Here is an 11,353-nt window from a genome sequence, read left to right on the forward strand (position 1 = left end):
GTAGGAACAGAGCCCTTATGTGGAGGCAGGACAAAGTTCGCTGTTGGATCTCCTCTGCTAAGGCGAATCGTGGAGGGATTTTGTTTGCAGTGGGTTGATCTTCTGAGATGTAGCACTGACAAGCATGAATGTGCTGGGGGTGAGAGAATTGTCACCAACCTACCTACTTGTTGTTGATGTTTCTCCACCATTACAGGTCTTCACTCTAAAACTCTTCGACTTGTGTAGCAGAGAGTCAAGTATATGAAATGAGATGCTTCTTCTGAGGAGCTGCCTTATACTGAATTACCTCATTGGTCCATCTAGGTCAGTCTTGTTTACTTTGACTGGCAGCAGCTCTCTAGGACAGGGGTGCCCAAACCCCAGCCCTGGGGCCACTTGTGGCCCTCGAGGTCTCTCAATGTGGCCCTCAGGGAGCCCCCAGTCTCCAATGAGCCTCTGGTCCTCCTGAGATTTGTTGGAGCCCACTCTGGCCTGATGCAACTGATCTCAGCGTGAGGGTGACTTTGACCTCTCATGTGAGCTGTGGGATGAGGTTTACCGCCACTGCTTACTGTTTCATGTCTGTGATGCAGCAGTGGCAGCAAAGGAAAGGCCGTCCTTGCTTTGTGCAAGGCCTTTTATAGGCCTTGAGCTATCGCAAGACCTTCATTCATTCATATAAGTTCATCTTTAATCATTTATGTAAATTTATTCAAATTTTAAATCTAAATTAATTCTTTTTTCCCCCTGCCCCTGACACAGTGTCAGAGAGCTGATGTGGCCCTCCTGCCAAAAACTTTGGACACCCCTGCTCTAGGATCTCAGAGTGGGAACTTACAGCCCTACCAGAGCTGTGGCCCCAACCTCAATGTTTCCAAATCCAGAAGAGACCAAACTTTCACGCCTCTGCTTCTGACATTGAGATGCCCAACTTCTCTAAATTCTTTATCAATCTTGCAGGCCCCTCTAACCGCTCGGTGGTTCCTTCATCCTGGTTTTGTGTGCCTTTCTTCACATCCCTGTCCATACCTGATGCTGCGTATAGAGCCAGGCTGACTTTTTTCTCCCATGATGTAGCCTTGTAGCGAATATATAAGATTCCATCCTTAGGAGGGGCCATGTGAAAGTAAGTGGTCCCCTGCCTGTTTTGCAGCTCAGGTTGGAGCAACCAGACTTTACCAGTGCGGGGTTAGAGAAGCTGCAGGACTATCTCTTGCATTTCGGGTTAGAAATGTGCTATACAGTACCTCCATCAAGCAGCACCAAAACCAATGATTTTAAAAAGCAGTGTTGTGTCATTTATTCTGTATTAATCAGTCTTTCTTTGCCTAATTGGGGAGACCAGCTGCAGTAAGTGAGGTACTGCAGCTTTTTCTTAAAAAAATAAAATAAAGCACTGTGTTCTGAGCATTCTTTAGAAATAATGAAGAGATGTAGATGTGGTTAACTTTCATCACAGTCCTAAAATTGTGTTGCACAGGTTTTTTTTTTTAAAGCTAGCATTTTGTGCAAGCAGGGCTAATTAAAATTAATAGCTTTCATAAACTGCCAACCCAGTCCCCATGATCTACCCAATGAGCTGTTGTGCTCTCGTGCAACTTAAAAAAAAATTAAACAATAAAACAAGCAGAAATAGTTAGCAGAAGTGCAGAAAAAAAGGGTTTTGCATTGTGAAAAATGGTTCACTCTCTTTGGATAATTAAAACTTTTAAAACCTATTTATATTTATAACCGGCTTCGTCCAAATGGTTCACTATAAAAGCAAATCTCCTCTGACAAAACAAACAATCACATTCATTGACACTTTCTCAATTTAATCTCAAGCTCCTCGGCAAGCTGAGACAAGGTTTTTTAATCTGGACTACTTGGTTGCTGTCCTATTGCTATGCACACATTCTTTGCATATGCAGGGCTGGCCCTGCCGTGAAACAACCTGCTACAGTCCTGTGGGATGACACCTTGAAGGGGTGGCAAATTGATGAGTCCCCCAGCCCATCTGTCCACCACCCTCTCCAGCCTGCGGCTTCACTCTGGGGCAGGGGTCGGCAACCTTAAACATTCAAAGAGCCATTTGGACCCGTTTTCCAGAGAAAAGAAAATCTCGGGAGCCACAAAACCCTTTTGACATCTAAAATGAAGATAACACTGCATATATAGTTTTTTTTACCTTTATGATCTGCTGCAAGCTCCCCTTCCTGTGCTAACCAGACAATATACACTTATTGTCAAGATAGGATTGGGCCCTCAGTCAAGATATATCTATCTAACTTTCCAGCACTGATGCAGCCCAGACGTAAGGAAACAAATGTTCCCATACCTTGAGGAGGCCTCTGTGACTGACTCCCCACTACAAGATGCAGTGCATGCCCCATTAGAATGGCTGCACCGACACTGGAAAACTGGATAGGATTGGGCCCTGAGACGGCACTCTGAGGCACATACAGGGTGACCAGATGTCATAACAATAAAAGACGACAAGTCACCCCAAAATGTAGGATATTGAAGAAAAAGGTAGGGCCACAAAATAAAAGCTAAAAACACTCATCTATATTGATTATATATTGATCAATATATAGATTATATATTTATTATATATTGTATTATTGATCTCATGTGCCTAATTTAAAATTACTTCTTACTGAATTTAAAACTGTATTACATATAATCTATTAATTACAAGAGGGGATGCGTTGCCTGCTCACAGGGAAAAGCAGGACTAAGTTCTTTTCCAGGACATGGGGCTAAAAAATAGGACATGTCCTGGAAAAAGAGGATCTCTGGTCACCGTGGGCACGCACTGGAGCGGTGCATGCTAAGACGGCACCCTTGAATTTAGCACTCTTCATTTTCCCCAGGTCAACCCCCATCTTTCTTGCTCCTGAAAGAGCACCCCTTTCTAAGGCTCCCATAGCCCCATCTCTGCCCTCCTGCTCCCCATGGCACCCCAGAAAAGCAAGGTAAAGATGGAGTTACACAGGCAACCCTTCCACAGCCTCTCTCTTCCCCACCCACCCACCCACCCAGCCACCCTTGTAAAGTCAACACTCCCCCCTCCCACTGCTCTGCCTCACCTATTGCCCTACAAGATAAAAGTGAGGTCATCCCCATTGCCTCACTGTGCCAAGCCCCACCCCACAGCTGTGTGCACAGGAGATGCCCACAAGGGGACTGCAGGTGCCTTCTACCCTCTCCTGGGAGCTTCCCCTGCCTCCCCCCACCCAGGCAGCCCTGCCTGGGCTCCCCCTCCTGCCTCTGCACCCCCCACCGCCCCCCCACTGGAAGCCCACCCACCTGGTGCCCCCACCCCTTGCCAGCCACACTCAGGGTGGCAGGAAGCCAGGAGGGGAGCCTGGCTGCTGTCAGCCACACTCACCATATACAGGACGTAGAGGGCGCACAGCGCATTACGGGAGCAGGCGAAGCCCCAGCACACCATCTTCCCAGGCAGGAGTGGCCAAGCCCCCCTTTCTCTCCCCCAAAGCACAAAACAATCTCCCGCTCCCCCCAAGGGGAAAGCAGCAGCAGCCCGTCCTGCACAAAACAATCTCCCCCTCCGCCCAAGGGGAAAGCAGCAGCCGCCGCCACCCGTCCTGCCCCTTTAAATCCCAGCCTGCAGGAGCCAGAGCAGATGGCTGAAAGAGTCGCATGTGGCTCTAAAAACACAGGTTGCCGATCCCAGCTCTGGGGGCTTTGGTCCTCTCCTGACTTCCTGAAAGCAAGTTGGAGGAGAATTGTGGCTGCAGCAGCTCCTTGGATGAAGAGGATGAAGCAGAAGTAGAGGGGAAAAATCTGCTACCGCTCCAATCACCTCTTCCCACCCACTTGGTGATTATGAAGCACCACATGGGTGACATGAGGCAGTTTGAAGCCTGCCTGCCCCTTTCCCTTTCAAAGATCATGGCATGCTGCCTTCCTGCTCCGTATCACTTCTGCTTGCTGGGAATGGAGGCAATGCGATTTGATCTGGTTGGAAGCACCTGAGGAAGCACCAGGTGCATCATTGCACCTGGCTAGTTGACAGCAATGGTGGCATAGCCAGAGCGGGTGCAAAGCACTAAGTTTCACAGGCACCTGAACGTGCTGTGCAAGCAGCCCCTCTCCCTTCCCTTTTGGAGCCATTCCGGGTGGTGGGAGCAAAATGTAGGCGGTCGCTCCCACCACCCGGAATGGCTCTGAAGGGGAGGGGGAGAGACTGCTTGCATGGCGCGTTGAAGCACCTGCAAAACTTAGTGCTTTGCACCCCTCTAGCTACGCCACTGGGACACAACTAGAGTTGAACTGGGGATCTTATTCAGATTTGCTGCTCATTCATTTTGGTTGCAAAGCTGGCCTGACCTTGAGGCTGAGAGACATGCTCCATGCTTGTGTTTTGTTTTGTTTTTCTTAAATTACATTTGTTTTCATGCTTGGATAAGTTCAAGCAAGAGGTGAAGTTGGAATCTGCAAACTTCCTGGCTCATAGCTCAGTCTCTTTGCCACAATACTACCTACCCCTTGGAGTCTCCCCTGGATATACCGCTTAAGATCTTGATAGTGGTCTTTGCCCAAGTGGTCTTTGGGGTAAGCTATTTTGCAGCCTTATAGGAACCAAATATCCTGCTCTCACAGGCAGATGAAATTCATTCCCCAGAGTAGGTTTTTTTTTTGGGGGGGGGGGGGGAAGGAGGAGAAGAAACTTTGCCTGAGATTCAAAGTGCCTGCAAATGGGGGAAAGAAAAGCCTCACATATTTATCTTCCACTTGTAACGTGACTGGCATTTATTTATTTTTTAACCCTATTAGGATTACTACAGTTTCCCAAAGGGGAAATATTTAAATTGCTTAAGCCTCTTATACTGGCAACAGCTGCTATAACCTAGTCGGCCAGTTCTGGCCTAGACAGCAAGAGCTGATGAGAATAATGATAGCCTTAATTTATTGGGATACTGTGCATATAGGGCACCTTCAAATCTTACAGGAAGGCCATATTAGGGAATAGAAACTGAGGCCTGTGCAGGATTAGACCCTGTAGTGCCAACTGACAGAAGCAAAGTCCATGGAGAAGAAGTTGGTCAAAGATTAAGGAAGCAGGTCCTAAAGTAAGAGGAGACTTGGGGGTCCAGAAAGACAGCCTGGGTGGGATAAAGCAGGGTGAGGAGCAGTAGAGGTGGGGCAAAACGGTAAGTACTGCAGGCACCGCAACACACTGTGTAAGCTGTCGGAGCCATTCCGGGCAGCGACGGCAATGCGCAGGTGCTCACTGAACAAAACAGCAACTGCTGTGTGTTGTTGTCACTGCCTGGAGTGGCTCTGATGGTAGGTAGGAGGGGCCACTTTCATGATGTGTTGTGCCAGCTGCAGTGCTTACTCCACTGCCCCTCCTATAGCTATGCTATTGCGTATGAGTAAAAGTTTCATTGAATCATTAATACCCAATGAATGCGATATGTGTAGAACTTGGGCTCAGTTGACTGCTGTAAATTGGCCTGAGGGGATCGTAGCCTGTGCCTTTCATGAGCCAATAGACAGTCAGTCTGAGTTTGTCTGAGCCAATCATTATAAAGTTTTGTTTGAGCCAGTGGGCTCACTGTTGAGGAAAGTGAACTGAGTACCTTGTAACAACAACAACAACAACAACAACAACAACAATAATAATAATAATAATAATAATAATAATAATAAAACTTTATTTTTATCCCGCCCTTCTCCCAAAAAGGGACCCAGGGCGGCTAACAACATATAAAACAAATTAAAACATAATTTCACAGATAAAAACATATTAAAAAACACATTAGCAGAACCCATAAAAACAGTAGTCAGAAGAGTCAGAATAAAAGAGCATAAAACAGCAGTTCTTAGAGGAATCGGGCCTGTAAAAAAGCAACTAAAAGATATATAAAAGATGTTTAAAAGGCCATGTTAACAAGATGTTAAAAAGATGTTAACAAGCCCTTGAGAGTTGGAGGACCAAATGGAAAACTGCTGCAGGAGAGAAGGCTGCAGTACCACTGGAGGAAAGGTAGAGGCTGCTGTGTGCAGAGCCACTGAGGCTATAAAAGGGGCTGCACCAGCACAGAGCTCAGAGACCACCAGGGAAGAGCTGCAGAGAGGAGCTGAACCCTGAGCTCTGCGAGAGAGCTGAGAGCTGCTGGAAGGAGCCCTTGGAGAGATGGCCTCTTGCTGGAGCTGAGAACCAGAGGGGAACTTCCATCAAGCCTCCAGCCCTTGGCCTGCCTCAAGTCCTTTCTCAATTGGGGGAATTTGAAATAAGGTCTTTCCATTTGTTTGGTTCAGGTTCCATTCCTCCTAATAAAAAGCCTTAAACTTAGCTTGGTGTCAGTGGTCTCTTTCTATCCTGCATAACAAATGGAAAGTGGGGAATGGGGGTGGAGAGACAGGGACCCTTCTTCTATCTTTGCATTTGATGAATCTGGACTATTAACTGAACAAAACCCCCAGTTATGTGAGTCGGGAATAATGGGTTTTCAGGTGTTGACACTTCTGTCCCCTTCTGGCTTGACATTTAGAGAGGCCTTTGAAATGCAGCTTAGAACAATTCCATTCCAAAGGGAAACTTCCTTGTTATAGGAATACCATAGCAACCCTGCAGACACACGCTTTGTGGGGGTGAACATAGCATATACACTCTTGTTAAGATTTAAAGAATCCCTTGGGCTAAGAATAAACAGCAGTAAATTGGGGCAATCAGAACTTAACAGGCAAAGATAGTATGCCAGATATTCTTCATAGAATCACAGAATTGGAAGGGACTTAAAAAGTCACCTAGTCCAACCCCTGCCTGTAGCAGAAAATCCTAGAACAGTGTTTCTCAAACTGGGTTGGGACCCACTAGGTGGGTCCCCATTAATTTCAATATTTTATTTTTAATATTTTAGACATGATGTTCCCATGATATGTAACTGCATTTGGGGTAATGTTACAGATCTGTGCCTTTAACAAGCTACTATATATATTCTTTTAACAATGATAGTCAATGGGACTTACAGCTAGGTAAGGGTGGGTAGGATTGCAGCCTAGGATTGTTAAAAATTTTCCTGCTTGATGATGTCACATCAGGTTATGATATCACTTCCGGTGGGTCCTAACAGATTCTCATTCTGAAAAGTGGGTCTCGGTGCTAAATGTGTGAGAACTATTGTCCTAGAGCAGGGGTGTCCAAAGTTTTTGGCAGGAGGGCCACATCATCTCCCTGACACTGTCGGGGGCTGGGGAAAAAAAGAATTAATTTACATTTAAAATTTGAATAAATTTGCATAAGTTTACATAAATGAATATATTAAAGATGAACTTATATAAATGAATGAAGGTCTTGCAATAGCTCAAGGCCTATAAAAGGCCTTGCACAAAGCAAGGCTGGCCTTTCCTTTGCTGCTGCTACTGCATCACAGATGTGAAACAGCAAGCAGTGGAGGAAGCCCTCATCCCACAGCTCACGCAAGAGGTCAAACAGTCGCCCTCACGCTGACAGCAGTTGCGTCGGGCCAGTGGTTTCCAACAAATCTCCAGAGGGCCAGAGGCTCTTTGGAGACTGGGAGCTCCCTGAGAGGCCTTGAGGGCTGCAAGTGGCCCCAGGGCTGGGGTTTGGACACCCCTGTCCTAGAGCATCTCCAGCAGGTGCTTGTACCTCTGCTTGAAGATCTCTAGTGAGGGAGAATCCACCACCTCCCTTGGCAATCTGTTCCACTGCCAACTCATCCTTACTATCAGGAATTTTTTTTTTTTAACTATCAGAGACTGCAGCTCCCATTGTTTCAGGTTCTGCTTGCCTCCTAATGCAGGCAACTCAAACTTTTCATTCGCTTCTGTACCCAGAAGTAGAGTTTTTGGAATTTCTTTCATAAGATGGGAAGGTGGGTCAGGTTACCAGTTTCTTCAGTAGTTTTACCTCTGAAAGTTTAACTAGTGTGACTTTTATCACTAAACTAAGGCTGCAATCCTAACCTCACTTTCCTGGGAGTAAGTCCCATTGAACACAATAGGACTTACTTCTGAATAGACCTGGTTAGGATTGTGCCCTAAGGCACAGTGACAGGAGGTGATGAACAGTATTTATATATGGTTTTTCAATGAAAAGTTCACAAAGCTTTTGTGATAACTCTCCCAACTCTTAAACTTCAGAGATGTAAATAGATAGCTTCTGGCTCAGTGGTTTTCAAGATGCTGGCCTTAAACTCTTTCTCCATGGTTTGCCAGACAAGTATGGTGCAGAAGGTTACAGGATGCATTCTGTGTAGTTGGTGAGGATGCAGAGAATTTGCCCTTTGAGAGCACTGGTCTCTCAAAGTTCCCTGCATAATTACCATTTAATACCAGCCTTTGTATTATTTTTATCCTGCTTTTCTAAACAGGTGCTCTCTGAGTTGAGTACAACAAAAAAATAAAATTAAGAACTCTTAAGAACTCAGAAAATAAGTAAGGGAAAAAACAGTAATGAAATATGAATGGTATTAGAACAGCATAAATGAATAACTGAGGCTGCAGTCCTATCTACACTTTCCTGGGAGTAAGCCCTATTGACTATAATGGGACTTACTTCTGAGTAGACATGCTTAGGATTGGGCAGTGAATGTCTAGCACAGGGGTCTCCAAACTTTTTGGTCAGAGGGCCGCATCAAATGTCTGGCATGGTTTTGAGGGTTGGAAAAAAAATTAAATATAAAATTTATATAAATAAATTAAAGATGGAACTTAGATGTGTGAATAAACAAATGAATGGGCTCATTCATTCAACCTCTCTGGGCCTTAGAACACTCTCCAGATGCAACCAGAGCATAGTTCCAGTCATGTTCAGCAAAGTGGGCCAGGGGCTCTCAGGGGACAAGAGGCTGGCCGCGGGCCGGATAGAGGCTCACTGCGGGCCGCATCTAGCCCCCGGGCCAGGGTTTGGAGACCCCTGGTCTAGCAGAATCATAAGGTCTTTAAAGTCTTCCTGAAAACGGGAAAGGCAGGAAAATGCTGGATCTTCCTGGGCTGGGAACCCATAATCTTGGCACCGTAACCAGAAGGCCCCTGTCCTGGGTGCCATACTTCCAGGGGGCAGTTGAGTCTAGTGTGGCTTTGCTATTAGGAATGTTTGCAATTCTTGTAGGTGGTTCGAGGTTCCACTCTTGGGGTTTTATTGATTGTATACTGGAATATTAGTGCCATAGTGTTCCCATTTAGCAGATCTACTAAAAATGTGTCTTTCATACTTTTGGGTGGTGATGTTTGACTTTGTGACTTCTGAATTTTTTCTACCCCTTTTCCCACCTCTCCTGTGTGCCTAGCTCAATGTTCAGTGAGCCATAGGCACTGATCCTGTCCTCACTGGTAGGCCTCAACTTGAGCAAATGGGTAGCATCAATCAAGTAGGGCATGCTTCGGAGCTTATGCCATTTCCTCACTGCTGAGTGTGTCTTTCCAGCTTCCACCCAACTGGGTTTAGGATCAAGTGCATCGTTCCAGGACAGAAGGCCTGACCTCTGTGTTATCTTGAGTTTCAGCACTGTGTACTAGCTTGGGACAAACCCAGGAGGCTCAAGGTGACCCAGGCCCTGTGCATGAACTGCCAAAAACAGTTTCACTTTTGCTGCAGAGATCTGTGTGAATGTAAAGTTTCCACACATTTCCTTAGGGGCATTAAAAATCCTAGATCAGGGGTGTCAAGGCCTGGGGGCCGGATGCGGCCCGCGGAAGCTTTTTATACAGCCCTCAGGCTTTCAGTTGCTGAGTAGTGCTGTTACTGCTGAAAGGGCAGCCCACATGAAAACTGGGCTGTCCCACATCTTGAAATATGATCAAGATTTGTGTATTTTCTCTTTTGTTATTTGCAGCTAATGAGTTCCTAAGTGAAGGGAAAAAAAGTGTTTATTTTTGGTTATGACCTGTTTAATGACATCACTTCTTGCCTAATGACATCACTTCCGGCCCTCAAGCAGGCATCATGAATGCTATGTGGCCCTCCGTATGAAATGAGTTTGACACCCCTGTCCTAGATCAAGATGGGCCAGTTACTCAGTGGTTTTTAGTTAAGTAATTGAACCTATTCTTCAGCCCATGGCTTTTCCCAATGAATTGTAAGCTATAAATTGCTGAAGTACAAGAAGTAGTCTGGGTCTTGTGCTGCTGTCCTTGCATCCGATATTTGGCGCCTTTTCATTCTTAGAAATTAAGCACTGGAACCTTTTGTACACCCTTAAATTGTGTTGATAAATAGACGGGAGGTAGGGAGCTGTCCCTCGGTCATGTAGTCACTGGAATGTCAGGCAGACGACAGAGATTGGATTGGATTCTCATGTACGGATTCTCACCTCCTCTCAGCTTAACCTTCCTCACAGAATGAATGTAAGGATAAAATGGAAGGGGGGGCACCTGTGCATGCCACCATGCGTTAAGAACATAAGAACAGCCCCACTGGATCAGGCCATAGGCCCATCTAGTCCAGCTTCCTGTATCTCACAGCGGCCCACCAAATGCCCCAGCGTTCCTTGGAAGAATGTTGGGATCAAAATGTAATTATGTATTCTGAGTAAAGAAATTCTAGTGACTAATCATGTTTTAATGAATATTGTTTCTTACATGAAATTTGCATTTTATTTCCATATGAATAAGCCATCTTGGGGGGGGGGGAACATATTTCCTTGGGTTTTTGTTTTTTTTAATGACTTGTCCCACCAGGAACTATCCTAGGAGACGCATTCCATTTGGTGTGCAAGGTGAGAACAAGTGCCTCTTTTAAGCTGGCATCACAGTTTGTGCACTGGTCTTGCACTAAAAATAACCAACATTTTCTTAAAACAAGTTTTCCATGTACAGTTGCAGATAAAAATCACAAAGATGAAAAAATAAACAAAAGAGACACCTGTCTGAACCCTTCAGGTAAGTAAATATGAGTTCAAAGGGAAGATCAATATCTGTTTATTAGACCAAAATGTCCTTCTAACACATGAAATGGCTCTCTAATCTGATGTATGTGTGGATGAATATTGGAATGGCTTGTGAAGGGAAACCACTGGTCAAGGAACTCGTCTTTTTGGTAACCCCATGAAAAACTCTACATTGCAGTGTCAGTTTGTCCGTTAGTCACTAACATTTTAAATAGAAAATTTGTTTCCTGATTAATCAGTTGACAAGTTTTTTTTAAAATGAAAATATATCCAAAGTGCTGTGAAATAACCTATTAATCCACTACATGTTAGAACTCTAGGAAACAGTCAGACAAATAATATTCTGTCTTACCATTAGTTCTGTTTTTAAGCAACTGACCAAGTGTCAAGTCAACCTGGAATAAAAGTGCTCTGAGTTTGAATTTTTTCATGCATTGACAGGGAACCACTAGCCCGGGAGGGGGGGGCAGAAGGAAGGTGAGATTTCTGGTCTGATGCTCCTGCTT

This window comes from Tiliqua scincoides, chromosome 2 (genome assembly GCF_035046505.1).
Source record: "Tiliqua scincoides isolate rTilSci1 chromosome 2, rTilSci1.hap2, whole genome shotgun sequence".
Lineage (NCBI taxonomy): Eukaryota > Metazoa > Chordata > Lepidosauria > Squamata > Scincidae > Tiliqua > Tiliqua scincoides.